This window comes from Carassius gibelio, chromosome A6, assembly GCF_023724105.1.
Source record: "Carassius gibelio isolate Cgi1373 ecotype wild population from Czech Republic chromosome A6, carGib1.2-hapl.c, whole genome shotgun sequence".
NCBI lineage: Eukaryota > Metazoa > Chordata > Actinopteri > Cypriniformes > Cyprinidae > Carassius > Carassius gibelio.
The window spans coordinates 25487278-25499424 of NC_068376.1; the positions used below are offsets into that span (position 1 = coordinate 25487278).

At 35.3% G+C, this 12147-nt stretch overlaps 1 protein-coding gene across 1 annotated transcript in view; it reads left to right on the forward strand.

The window, feature by feature from the left end:
- Positions 1 to 12147, forward strand: part of LOC128015871 (contactin-4-like) — an 80430-nt gene that overhangs the window by 16932 nt on the left and 51351 nt on the right. The gene's annotated exons all lie outside the window — the stretch shown is intronic.

Sequence of the window (12147 nt, forward strand, 5' to 3'; positions counted from 1 at the left end):
AACATATTTCATCCTATTTTATTCTTAATATTCTTTAATATTCAGACACAACTGAGGAATTTTAATTCTAGAGAGACACATGCTTTGGTTTCTTTGGATTATGGTTGTAATGACAAATGGTGGGATACCCCAGGGATTTGTCCTAGGAGATGGTGTCTGTTTATCCAGAAATGAAATAAAATAGTCATTTATCACCGAATTTCAAATACCATAATCTGTTGTTGTTGTTCTTTCCTTGAAACATTAAAAAATAATTTTAAAAGAGTCCCATTCTCTGAATTTGTTCTCTGCATTTTAACCCTTCCAAGTGCACACACACACACCCGCAGTAGTGGACAGCCATTTTTTACCACAATGCCTGGCGGAGCAGTCGGGGGTTTGTTGGTTTGCTCAATGGTGTCACCTCAGTCAGGGTAATTCACCCCCCCCCCCCCCAATCCCTGCCAGTAATGAGACTCGAACCCATGACCTTTGGGTCACAAGACAGACTCTCTAACTATTAGAGTGTCCGCACAGAAACATTTTTGACAGGAATAAAAACTAGGCAGTGAGGGATAAAAGCACAGTGTGTTAAATTGATTGTACTGTTGTTTAAAATACCAGATGTTCAGCTCATGAAACATCTTTTAGAGACAAATTGTAGACAAAACTCCATAAAACAGATATGAATGTTGTGAATTTTACAGGATTAGGACCTTTTTACAATGACTTTCATTGTAAAGACTGTAAATCTATCCTCACAGACGTGTTTTCATCCATATTAAATTCAGTACGGCATCTAACCTGATTAAGGTCTGATCGTCTCTATTAAGAAAAAAAGGTACAAAAACTGTCAATTGGGTGGTACCGTTTAGAGGGACCTGCCCAGTGACAGCTGTTGTACCTTTGTGCATACAGTAAAAGAGCCACGGTACATGAAGATTCTTCAAATGTTTTATTTTATTTTACAGAATAAAACAACATACAGTTTTGGAATGGCATGAAGTAAATGACAGCATTAAAAATGTTTTAGAGGGAACTGCTCCTTTAATTCACAATGTTTGTGATGGACAATCAAACACAACTTTGTTTCATGAGCAGTCACAAAGCTTTGATATCCGTGATAGGAAAATAAATGGCAAGCAACAGCACTATGTAAAATGGACATCAAGAGAATAACAACAGAATCTACCCAATGCTTAAAAAGCAAACTAAAAAAAGTCAAAGCAAAGCAGTGTACTTTGATTGCATTGAGCACACTGATCTCAGACGGTCCAGAGACAGTCTTTCTCTGTGCTCTCAGGTTGCCCTGCATCTCCGGATGAATAGATGTGATTGCTTGTCTGGGCTGAGAGCTCAGACTTCTCCTGATCCAGGCTCTTGATATTTATAGTATTTGTAGCAGTGCTGCAGGATGATTGAATATACTGAGGCTGTAAATAATAAAGCTATCCTAGACGCCAAGCACATAAACAAGAGCAGAGTGCATGGACTGAACCAAAGAATGAGGTCAGGTTACTCTCATGGGTGGAAAAGTTTTTTTTTTTCTTTCTTGAAACAGTCAATAACAGGGCACCTTCCTTTTCTCAGGGTTTTATAATTTGATGAAGAAGAAAATCTTGAAAGTACTTATTTAGGTCAATTGGTTGTGGTTTCTAAAGATTAATTAAAATATAAACACTACTGTTCAAATGTTTCAGGTCAGTAAGAAAGAAATTAATACTTTTACTTAGTAAAGGATGTGTTCAATTGATCAGGACTTACAGTAAATGTCACTGTAATGTGGAGTTTTCTATTTTAAATAAATGCTGTTCTTTTGAACCTTCTTTTCATCAAACACTCATCTTGTCATTGTTTCACAATACTCCATTCCTCCCAAATTATTGTGCTCTGTTCCCTCTTATCTTTGCTGGTTCGTTCTATGTGTTTTGTGCTACATGCAATTAGTTTCTTCTTTACACAAATCTTAGTCTTTGCTTGTTCCTTGCATACTCTTATTAAAGTCTTGTTCCTTGTTCCCCCCCCCCCCCCCCTAGTTATTTCTAATAGTGCTGAACTCTTGTCTTTTTTTGTTTGGCATTTTATTGTCATTTATGTGTAGTTTTGTGAACATTATGTACCTTTTCCATTTTGCTGTGTTATAGTTGGGTCCAGAAAAATTGGCACGGCATGATCTTTGAGAAAAAGTATTTTGAGCAAAAGTATTATGGCAAAGCCATCATCATACTGCGATTTGTTCAAAAAACTGTCAACGGTGAAATGTACTGAACACATGCATAAATTAGGACTGACGAGACTGAGACGTTCAATTAAAATAAACTTTATTTTATTTAGATCCATTTTGAATCCAGATTTTCAATGTAGTGTCAGACTTTTGGACTCTTTTTGGACCTGCAAAAGTACACTTCTCATTTTCAAAGCTATTTTTCATATTGTTTGGTTTGTTTTCACATTCCGAAATGTCATGGTATCTAATAAATATTTGCTGAAAAAGGTTAGGCGTGGATATGCATAACACTTCTGCTCTTAAAATCAAAAGATATATCCTTGATCTTAAGAATGAATAAAGATGACATTCACCTTTCAAAATTCTCAATTGGTTTAGCATCTCAACAAACCACAACTGAGTAAAGCTTCTCTTTCATTGGAGTCTTTCCTTGACGTACACTTGATGTCCCTCTATCTCTTACACACAGAGGCAGTTTGTGATTCCTCAGAAGAAAAGCTGGTGAAGGACTGTGCAGTCTCAGTTGGAACCTGTTCTATTCACCATGATGCCGGTTAAATTGCTGATATATCATAAATAATATATTATTAATAATAACATTTTATATTATTTCTCCACAAATGCAGAGAAAAAACACAATACTAAATGTCCAGGTTGATATATTCCATATTCACACATTTCTAGCAGGCAAGTGTATATAAGCAATTCTAAGATCTTCACATTGTGGTTCTAGAGCTTTGAAAGCAGTAAGTGCTCAGAGGAGTCAGGTAGAGGTTTAATGGCCATTGAAATCCTGATCTCAGTGCCTAGCTTTTTAACTTGCTGGCTTTCTTTCTTGCCTTCTCTTAGTCATGCAGAGTGTGTGTCCTTTGCCGCAGTTTATTTATATCTGTCCACATGTGATTGAAATAATACTTTTTTTTTCCCAACTCTAAAATGAATAGTTCACCATTTGCTCTTGTTCAAGGTGAATTTTTGAGGTGTATCCTGCCTAGTCTTTTCAAAAAATGAAAGTGAATGAGCAATGGGGCTGTCGAGCTTCCAAAAGGATGCAAATAATACCATGAAAGTATCATAAAACTGATTTATATGACTGGTGTGCTATATTTTAAGTCTTCTAAAGCCATACGGTAACTTGTTTTTAAACATATTTACGGCAACTATTTTGTAATTCCCCATGAGGGTGAGTTAATAATGACATAATTGTAATTCCTGGGCAAATAATACCTTTAAAAAATGTTAATCTAGAAAGAAGTTGTGAGCATTGCAGTCCTGAGCCATTGCAGGATCACCAGAACTCTCAACCGCTAACTGTTTTCCCAATCTTGCTTATACATTCACCATCCTACTGTACATCCCCAAATTCTTTCACACTAAATGTAATTTCCACACAGAAGATTTCCAGCCAGCAGCTGAGGAAGCATGCGTGCAGCATAGCTGCATGGGTGGCTGTTGTTCAGCGTGCTTCAGGCACATGATTGGCATCTCTTTAACTAGAAGCGGTTTTAGTGCATGTTCAGCTTTCCGCTCTGTTCCATCCCAACAATCTCTGTCCGAAAGCTAATTGGCCTTTGCGTGAGAGCCAGGATAGCACTGGCAAGTCTGTCAGGCCAAAGAAAGTTATGATAATTGTTACAGCTGCATTTCTTTGTTCAAATAGACATTCCACTGTGCACTGTAATGAATAAAATATGATTCAGGACAATGCATCAAAGTGTTTGTTTTTTTTTTTTTTTTTTTATTTCACGTCCTCTAATTTACAGTGCATACAAAGAAAGAAGCTTCTCATGCAGTATTTCACATAATGTATTTAATTTTGTTTTTTATACAGTATATATTTTTTATATAAATGTTTATATACACTACTGTTTAGAAGTTTGGAATCGGTATGATTGAAAACAATTTTTTTTGAGAAATTCATACTTTTATTTGGCAAGGATGCATTAAAATAAACAAAACTAACAGTAAAATCTTTTACATACATAATGTTTAATTTTAAAATAAATACTGTTCTCTTCATCGAAGAATCCTGAATAAATGGATCACAGGCATATATATCTATATACTGTATATATCAGTATTCTTACAGTTTTCTATATGTATTGAAAATGTAAACTGTCACACACACATTATTTGTGCACTTTTACTCCATCTCCATCACCTTATAACAACGGTTTAAACTCATATCTCATTAGAAATGGCTTCTCCTTCCTGCTTAATCCCAAGGATTTCTGTTACCGTTTAGAACCACTGCTCCTCAGCAGAAGATAAAGAAACCAAGAGCGATACTGATGCATTACAAAGACCTGTATCAGTCCCTGACTCTTTTTGAATTAGCATGGGAAATCTTTTTTCTGCTATGTATCTCTTTCTGGGGCGCTGTATCATAGAAGAGCTTTGCTTACTTACAGGGCCTACAGGGTATTTACTGTGTTTACACCTTGAAACTGGACTCAAGAGATTACCAGAGGAATCCAGCAATATGACACAAGCAGGGCATTGTGTGGCATGATGCAGCACCTGTCATTTTATTCATAATATTGACATTTATTATTCAAACTGTATTCTTTTGTTTTCAGTTTATACAGTTGGTTGAATGTAAAAAAAAATGTATAGAATAGATGATGGATTCCTTCCTCTACAGTGCAATACTTTTGTTCCTAAAACTAACAATTTCTCAGCAATTTTCTAAATGATCAATATTTACCTGCACAGAAGACGCAATTTAGGACTAAGGTTTGCAGCTGGAAGTAATGACAGACTTTTTTTATTTAAAGACACACAAACAAGACTTGCACATCCATATCTAATGTTTTAAAGTTGTTTCAGGTAGTAACAAGTTATTTACATTTTAACTGGTCAAAATACTTCAGACAAACTTCTGTAGAGATGAACTTTTTCTTCATATCATGCTTGTCATATTTTTTTTCTATTTCTCTTAATACCTACAATAATATTTTAACAGTATTGTAGATTTACACAAGCTTAAATAGTTCACATAATACAGCCTCAATGTCATGATTTTCCAGACAATGAGAGTGAAAGCTAACTGGAACTGCTAGCTCCAAATGGACAAAAAATGCAATAAAAGTGCAGTAATCCAATGACTGTTCCTCACACAAAGCTGCCATATGGCGTTAGAAGATTTGGAATATAATGTGTCAGTGTGATCCTTATGAGACACTTTTATGGTAGTACTTTGCCCTTTCTTGAGCCTATTAGTATTCATGTTTCATTGCTGGACAAAAATGTAACTAAATAACTCTTTTGTGTTTCATGGAAAAGAAAAATCTCAGGTTAAAGCGGCATGAGGGCGAGTAGATGATGTCAGAATTGTTGTTTTTCATTGAACTATCCTTTGAACAGTGGACTGCAGGGAAAGATCGAAAAAAGAAAATAGTGTTCCTATAGGAGTCAGATAGTTGTAAATAAACCTTATTTTTATGTATTTAAAGTTGCAGACCCACTGTTATTGGCCTCCTTGTGGTTTCTTCCTGCTCTTAACACTGTTTAATTTAGCTGCCTTCTACTGTTCTGGTTAGAGATGTTCCGATACCCTTTTTCTCTTCCCGATACCGATTCCGATACCTGGGCTCAGGGTATCGGCCGATACCGAGTACTGATCCGATACCTGGGTGTATATCTGTATATACAGCTGTATATACTACTAGCCCTGTGTAAATTGCTAGAATTTTTTTATGGTGTGCTTCAGACAGATCCCTCAATAAAACATGAACAAATACATGGTGAACTACTGTATTTATTACAGTATTTTTATTATCTAACATGAATTTGACAGTATTATTTATTTTCTTATGCAAAAAAGAACTTCAAATGCAGCCAAAAATCTAACACCGCAAACTAAAAAAGGTATTTAAGTTTTACAATATAACTGTATAAAAAAACTGCAACAAATAAGTCTAGGAATATAAAAAAAGATCTATTAATCAGATAATCTCTAACAAGTAAAAAACAAGTAAAAAACAAGCAACCATCTAGGCATAATTATTATTATTATAGAGATGTATTATTATTACTGTAGGCTACAACAGTAGCTTTATATATTGTCAATTTACTCATGTAAACCAAACATTTATTTTAATGGGCTGCCATGAAGATCTTTGAGTGTCTGTGTTTATGATATGACAGTATTCTCAAATGAAATGGTAAATTCTCATGAAGTGACGGTTTATGCGTTCGTGTCCTCATGACACACAGCAGAGACTACAAAACAGCGAGCTCTCGCGCATCTGTGCCAGTCACCCACAGAGATGTAGATTTTGCGGGAGTAATATTTAAATAGTATTTTGCAGTTTAATATTCACAGACACTAGTATATATTCGGCTACTGTCTGGAGCCCTGCGTTTTGACTTACACGGAAGCGACTGAACGCAGCTGCCGGTACTGAATATACTCGAGAGTCTGTAACTACCGGTACTACAGAGACATACTGCTAACCACTGATCTATAATATAGTAGCGGCTTCACTGTCTTTTGGCAGTTTAGAATGTGATGAGTGATCCAGTCATATATAGATAAGGGCTGCTAACGCGTTTTCATTTCTTCTTCGCTGCTCTAAACAGGGGTTGCTTGTGGCAACACAGCACAACTTCCTGTGTTTTCAATGCATTTTGAGCAGCGAAGAAGAACCGTGCAGCGGTTAGGCAAAGCTTGCGGTCATAACTAGGTCTTTTTTAAGAAAATGGTATCGGATCGGTATATGGGTTCATGTACTCGCCGATGCCAGAATTTGTTGTGGTATCGGAGATATTTCCGATACTAGTATCGGAATCGGAACAACTCTAGTTCTGGTGTGATCATTCCTGGTTTGTGCAGGGTTGATAAGGTGCACTGAGGTTCATTAGTTTGTCACAGGCAGCAGACATCATGTTCACCATCCTACACTTTAATCCTTTGCATGCAAATCTCTGGCCATGCGGGTATCCAGGCAACAGTGATGACTTTGAGACTGAAAGGGTTCCACAAGTTTATTTAGCACTGTATAGATGATGAGACTAGACATGTGCTGGTATTCGGTAATGCGATATATCACGGTAATGAATATGCACATTACTGTTATCGTGGGCCCTTCTAAATAACGTGAATAATTATATATTACAAATTATTCATAATTTGGAATGCATTTTGAGAATACTTTAGCTATTGCCCATTGTGAATGTAAGGTCTTATTGTAAAGTGATACCTATTGGTCTTTATAGTTTTTTTGCATTTTAATATATGTAAAACTTTTAACTTATATATTTTTCTGTATTGTTTTAATGTATTTAAATGTTCAGTAAAAATATTAAACCTGTTATACTGTATTATGACCACATTTTTTTTTCACTAAAAGGGACTATAGCCACCTAAACACAAGTCAAGGTGCCCTGTAGTGTAAGTTTATCCAGAACATTTAGTCTTGTGACACCTTTGTGTCATTTTACTAAGTTTTACTAATTTTCTTTGCTAAAATATTTCTAATTAGCTTTTTTTTTTTTTTTTTTTTTTTAGCCATTTCATTCATACTGTTTAGTTATCATGTATATTAAAGGGTTAGTTCACCCAGATAGCAAAATCATGTAATTAATAACCCTCATGTTGTTTCAAACCCATAAGACCTCCGTTCATCTTCAGAACACAGTTTAAGATATTTTAGATTTAGTCCGAGAGCTCTCAGTCCCTTCATTGAAGCTGTGTGTACGGTATACTGTCCATGTCCAGAAAGGTAAGAAAAACATCATCAAAGTAGTCCATGTGACATCACAGGGTCAGTTAGAATTTTTTGAAGCATCGAAAATACATTTTGCTCCAAAAATAGCAAAAACGATTTATTCAACATTTTCATCTCTTCCGTTTCTGTTGTGTGAGTTCAAAACAAAGCAGCTGGATATCCGGTTTGCGAACGAATCATTCAGTTCACCAAATCGAACTGAATCATTTTAAACGGTTCGCATCTCTAATACGCATTAATCCACAAATGACTTAAGCTGTTAACTTTTTTTAATGTGGCTGACACTCCCTCTGAGTTAAAACAAACCAATATCCCGGAGTAATTCATGTACTCAAACAGTACACTGACTGTACTGCTGTGAAGAGAGAACTGAAGATGACAGATAACGGACAACAGACTGACTCGTTCACGAGTGTGCACTATTTTTGATCTACCATTTGTTGAACCTACACTGTAAAAACTAATCTATAGGATTTACCCAATAAATGTGAGGTAACAATTTGCATCGACTTTGGTGGGGTAGATTTAATCCCATATATTGAGTATAAACTATCTGAAGTAAAAAGCTATTAAATGCTTGCATAAATTGGGTAACAATACCTCACATTTATGTATATATTCAACAGCTTCTTACTCATTAAAATTAGGTAAAAAATATCTCAGCAAAAATACAATTTAGTTATTAAAAAGTTAAAAAGTCAGTTCAGCTCATAATTTATTCATGCCGCAATGCATGATGGGAGCAATGGATGAGTTTTTATTGGCTACAACATGCTTTTTTTCACCGTTGTTGTGATGCTCACGCTGATTCTTGATGTCTGTGTTTCTAAACATAATAATTATTTCTTTATGTAGAACTAACTTTTAAAAACGTCATATTATGCCAAAAAATGCTGACTTCCTACCCCCACCCACCACTTAATTTATGTATACATTAAAGAAACCTGAACTGACGCATTCAGGTCTTTCCATAACAATTAGTTCAAACAACAATCAATAGCACACATGATTGTCTTTGGGCTGATTTGTCTGTAACCATTCTGTTAACACAGCCCCACAAAGTCTAAAGTAAACATCTGAAGGTTCAAGAACCCAACTAAAGGAAACATTGACCACTACAATGGTAACACACAAATTGTGATTTTCTAGTTTAGTGAGTCTGCTTGTTAACATCGGATGTCTTCAATAATGGTCAATCATGACCCAATTAATTTCTTAATTATCTCATTAACTTCAACTCTGCTTCAGTGTTACTTTTAACAATGCTTCAGTGTTTATATGAGTCCACACTCAATCAAAAATGCGGGCTGACGCATGCGCAATTTAAAGCAAAAAAAAACTCACGGTTTGGGGGTATATTTTACTGCATTTTTCTATGTGATGGTTCTTACTGTTGATGAATGGGTAGCATATGTAGAATTTACCCATTACTTTAGAATTCGTTGGCTGGCTGCAATAATCATGTACATTTTATATGGTTTCCACAGATTATATTTACAACTCTCCAAAATCACTTTTTTCAGTGTATAGTAACCTATAGTAAGATTTTACATTGTTGCTCAAAACATTTAAAATGTACGCTGCAAATGATAGAACTACATATGTTCACAGTTAGCATGAACTTTTTGAAATACAGGCATGAACTTTGAATTTACAGTTAATTAGAGTCATAAATGACAAGTGTAACAAATGTTAGAAAAGCTTATATTTATTGTAAATTCATCTAAATTACATTCATGCATTTTCCTGACAGCCAAGCTCATCTGACATAAGCTTAGAATATCTGTGTGAGGTACAGTGTATAAATAGACTTGATTTTCTTTTCTTTCTTTCTTTTCTGTTTTTTTAAATAGCCAGACATGTGATCAGAGAGCATGTTTCAGTTAATGATCACTTCTGGCTAACTGCAGTCAATTAAATCGCCATGTGAAGGTCCTCAAGGCAAAGAATATGTAAATGAGGCTTGACACCTAAAACTGAACTAGTACTTCCACTCATGACCGATAGTGTCATTGCTATTAAAGGAGGCATCCACTGAGAAGTCACAGCGACAGGTGCAACATGCTGCTATAGAGACTGATAACTCCTAGACCCAGAGGTACTGGCTGTAGCCGAAGGCCAAAAAAAAATTTGTATAGTCGGAGTAAAACCCTTAAACTAGTAGTAGTTAAGCTAAAATAAACTGAAAAAATGTGTTGTAATTACTTTTACCAGAGTTTTGCTCTGGGACTCATTGGGATGAGAACAGCAAATGCAAACATGCATGCATACCAAGAAATTTGCATATAATCTGCATGCCCAACTGGACTGGCTGTCTAGCTTGATGGTATTCGACAAGATCTTTCACCCCATATTTTCTACGAAAGATGTTTGCTCTTTGGAGGACATGTTTACATCTTTTAGGATGGTGTTTACCTTGGGTTCTGTTTTTGCATTTACATCAGTCTAACAGCAAAAGCCTAGACTGCATTTTGAGATTTTGGATCTTTCATATTCTGTCTGATAAAATAATATGAGAAGCAGTAAAGCTTTAGGGTTTGTATAGTTATGCCGCATTGTAATATTAATTCTGTGTAATGTGACAGTCAACATGAAACAGCATTCACAATCAATTCTATTACAGTTTCAGTCTACATTTTTTTGCATTCCACTCCACTGCTTTTCCATTGTTATTTCTATTTAAACATGCACTGAATGGATGTTTTTGACCGTTGTGCTGTTTTGCATCTTTTTCAGCATATCACACATTGAACTGTGTTCTAAAATTGCAGCGGTTCAACTCTCATAATATAAGTTAGCATTTTCCCCCTATCCTGCTGCCCATGGTTCTCGATACAAAAAAAACAAAAAAAACAAACATTCTATATTATTAAAGTTGCAGAGCTGAAATGTTGCATTGGCATCCTTCTTAGAGCATGCTCAAACATGAGCGGTTAATCAGGTGTTTTCATTTTGACTATGTATCATTCATATGCATTTATACACTAAAGCAATTGTTGGTGAATAATGGTGCTTGCTGTGATGTACTGATGGCCCACAGTCATACAGTGGTTACATACAGAATCAATAGAGGTAATTGTGGTAGTCTTGCTGAGTTTTGATTTGAAGCAATGCTACTCTTGTGGTTTGAGCATGACAGGTGCTCTGTATTTACTTCCACACGAGCCATTCGCGGTTTAATTATGTTACCTTAAATTCAATCAAACAGCACTCACATTTGACATTTAATCACTTGTTTTAAATGTTGCTCAGTGGGAACTATTTGGTTAACATTGATTTTCGCAAGTAAGGTGAGATATATCTGAATAATTCCTCTTGTTCGATAAAATTATGTTGTGAAAAGGATGGTAATTGCAACATTCCTATAGGGTCCCATGTTCCTTAAGGTCTTGGAGGCCAAGAAGGTCTTAAACCTTAAAGATCTCAGAGATGGAAGTTTGATTTGGAGCTCGAGTTGGCTGTTTAAAAGTAGTTTCACATTCAACCCTTTCCACATGAAGCTGATAAATATGAATGCACACAGATAGTTTGCAGTGTGCTTTCACAGACATACAGTATTTGTATGAATGTTTTAAACCCTCAGACTCGCGGGGATTCTGACTAGCCAAGCCATTTGCATAAGCAACAGCAGGTAAATGAATTGCATAGCTATTTTATGCATGAGAACAACGTGGGAGGATATTTCATTTGTCTCTACTCTTGACCTTCAAAGCTACAGTATCTGATTGTTGAGCTTTTTACTACAAACCCTTTAACACTAATCATGCCACTCTCGACCTTGAAATGTTGAAACGAGAGCCTTTCGACTTGTGTATCAAATGCTTGTAAACTTTGCCCTTTTGATGCGTTGATGCTCTATAGATTCACCGTCAGGTAGGTTTGTATGTGAACACTGAGGGTTGTGATTGTCAGAATGTAATAATTGGCACCCCTTTCAGTGCATTTAATTTAACCTGGTTTACATTTTAAAACAAACAAATAAATATATATATATATATATATATATATTATTTTTTTATTTTTATTTATTTTTAAAAAAAAATTTTAATCCATTCCGGGTACTTTTGTACTTTTTCTTAACCTAAAAAAAATAATAAATAAATACAATTTCAAATGTTGCTTATTCATTTCAACGAACCTCTTTTTTTTTTGTTTTTGTTTTTTTGTTACCCGATTTAATGCTATATATAAATTATATTATATGGTGTT